Genomic DNA, 3435 nt, shown 5'->3' with positions numbered 1-3435 from the left:
TAGTTTTCTAAGCTAGAGGAGTATAACGTTTTTGTATTATTAGATTGAAAAGATTGCATAAGTGTTTTTGCAATGTTTTACCACCATATTGTACATGCGTTTATGAAACGTTGTCTAAAACTGTAGATTTGTTGTTACATAAATTCTTACAAATGTTGAAAATTTCTTCAAACTCAAATGGAATGATAAGAGCTTCAGTTTCCCTTTGCACTTTCCGTACTTTATTCACTTCATGCTTTACAAAATTTATGCTTGTTGAATATGTTTATTTGGAAAAGTTAAAATAAAATTAATCAAACACAATTATGATAGCACAAACAATTTTCTATATTTACACCAAAGGTCTTAATAATAAATTACAAACTACTCTCAAATTTTGCACATCTTTTCTAGTATCTAAACCATCGTTATCTGCTACTTCAAAATCAAAGATGGAGGAAGACTCCCGAGCCACCTTCAGAGATTTCAGGCTAACAAATAATTTGTTCGGCAGTTCATCGAACATTTGTGAATTTTGTGATTTTTTTTTCACAGGATTTTCAATGTTTATATTTCGAAAAAATATACTTTTGAGGCCACTTATACATGGTTAAAAGTATAAAAGCAAAATTACCGAACACCGAATAAATTTCAATTTTCAAAACGAAAAGTCTTTAGTTGAATGGCAAAATAAAAATCTCAAACACATCAAACGAATGGGAAAGAAAACTGTCAATAGTCAATTTTACTGATTTTATTGAACTGCGTGTTTTGAAGGTTGAGGTTGAAGCAAAAACCACTTTTAACTGGTTCTCGACCTTAATTGAAGAGTTCGATCAAGAAATCATTTTAGTGAACCATCTTAAAAATGCTTAATCAAATATTATTAAGCTAAAATGTTTCAGTATTCAACAATAACTATCATGTCATAATCATCAATGAAAAAAATAAAAAAATCCAAGGAGTATGGAACGGATGTTTTATTAACGTTGTATTTACCACACATGTCCACCCACCCTACCGTCTATAAAACTGACCGCCTGCCATTCACGAATATGACCTCCCGAATTAGACTATTTACAAGGTTTGTAATAGCATGAGCAACAAGACGGGTGCAATATGTGGAGCAGGATATGCTTACCCTTCCAGAGCACATGAGATCACCCCAGTTGGTTGGGTTCGTGTTGCTATTCATTAGTTTTCAATGTTGTGTATTGTGTTCAATTATTTGTCTGTTTGTCTGTTTCTTTTTTAGCCATGTCGTTGTCAGTTTATTTTCGATCTATGAGTTTGACTGTCACTCTGGTATCTTTCGCCCCTCTTTTATTGTTCAATTGCATATAGCTGTGAAACCATTGTTTGACATATACCTTTAATGATAGAACATGGAATTTACTACATACAGTTATGTTTTGTACTCAAAATAGTCGGGGACCTGAAAAGAAATTAAGATACTACCATCTTTGCCTTTAGATCTTTTAAGGACAACAATTGTCTGATTTTGAAAATCATTTGACGAATACAAACAATTTCGTTTTCCTGAACACCCATACCATCCTTTGTTGCTTTAAACATAGACACTATAGTCAGCGGTTAAAACTACAACCTAAATCCTGCAGAGTATCCATAAGCTGAACTTGCGCCAAATCCGTATACAACAACTCCATGTAACGCATTCGTAGACACATGACGTATTTTGTAAACTGAATGACTAGTCATTTTCTTTACAACAGATGAAAAACTTTCGTTTTGCGCTTTTATTACAGTCGATTCCACATCTAAAAGATTGCCAATAAATCGAAGTCCGTCTACGTCCGCGGTTTTAATAGTTACCGTTACATAATTTGTATAAGATGTATCTTTTGGTGGTGCAATAACATACTCCTTAGAATACTGTTCGATTCCTGGAACGATCATCATGATTATCCCTTTAGTTTCAACTAATGTATAAAGAGACAATAGGATTGGATGAGAAGCAGATACAAAATGAGAATCTGAAGATAGGTCAATCTCTATCGGATCTCCTTTTCTAGTGTATGAGTGCCCACTTCTACTCTTTATGGTTACGGTGGTATTTTCATTTCGGCTAACCATTCTTATTTGACGTCTGGACGCCTTATGAATTAGTGGGATTACAAAATGTCGACCCCATTTATCAGATGGAATCATACTTTCGTATACAATATCAGAATGATATTCGCAAGACTGGTAACAATAACTGTTACTTTGTATAGAAGTATATCTATTTCCTGATATTATTACTATTTGTTTATTTGCAGAAATTTTCGTTGCAAAAAGATTTTGTTTAGTCTGAACATGAAAGCCTTCCAAATAATCGAGAACCATATTAAATGTTTGTCCTGGTTCGATAGTTTCACCTCCGACTGATATATTTCTCTCTGTAGCAGACTCTATGACAACTGTAGTATTTGTATCTGTAGCAATTATGCCGCAGTGTTGATTGTTGCCTGGCTGGGTAATAAGTGAGTAATCCTTTCCCAATACATTGAAAGGCAAAAAAATAAAACCGGACGATCCACTTTGTTTGTTCTTGAAAAATCCTACAACAGTAATTAATTGATCAGCTCGAATGAGAACGGTTGTATATGTTCTACCTATTCTCAACATCAATGCTGAGCTTGGAATGTCAATGTATGCAACACCTGTTTTTATGACTACCGTTCTGTTGATGTCGGCGTATTCAGAAAGAAAATCAACTTTAGTCTGTCTGTCTGTTGTAATAATAAACTGTGCAAAAATATTGCGACGATTTTCTAGTTGTATTGGAAACATGGTGAAAAATAATTTCCCTTTGTGACCTGAAAAAAAGAGTAAGTATCAGTTAAATTTAGTGCAAACTCATTTGTATTTGCATTTTAATTGGACAGCTCAACATATGTCAAGACATAAATCATACGACTAAAAGTATATTCTTTTTCAATGACCTACTTCATAGTTAATGTATGATGGGTCTTTGTTGACATGAAAATATATAATTTTTAAAATCCATGTGGATAAGAGACACTTTCTTTTAAGATATTGCCGTATTAAATATATCATCTCGTGGGCTTTTTCTACATATTACATATATAAAATAAATATATTAGCCACGTGCAAAATGCATTATTACAAAAACTCGTTTATTACATTTACGGATTTGCAATACAGTTTCTGTTTTAGTTTAATATCTGGAATATGTTGAATCTAAAAAAAAAATAAATGATGCATAGTTGTCGAATACCAACATAGGTTTAAATCTTAATTGTTAAAAATGACATCAGCTGTAGATGTCACATAAGGACATGCTTTATTGGTTTACTAAAGATAGAGACATGATAGTTATTGGTATATATTTATCAAAAATAAAAAAAAAACTTCTAAGAAATTTTACCTTTCGCATAGTTTAATTTCTTCGTGCCGCCATTTCTGTTATCAGATAGATCTAGAGTTAAATAA

Source organism: Mytilus californianus, unplaced genomic scaffold, assembly GCF_021869535.1.
Source record: "Mytilus californianus isolate M0D057914Y unplaced genomic scaffold, xbMytCali1.0.p SCAF_12, whole genome shotgun sequence".
Classification (NCBI taxonomy): Eukaryota; Metazoa; Mollusca; class Bivalvia; order Mytilida; family Mytilidae; genus Mytilus; species Mytilus californianus.
Note: the sequence above shows the minus strand (reverse complement) of the source record.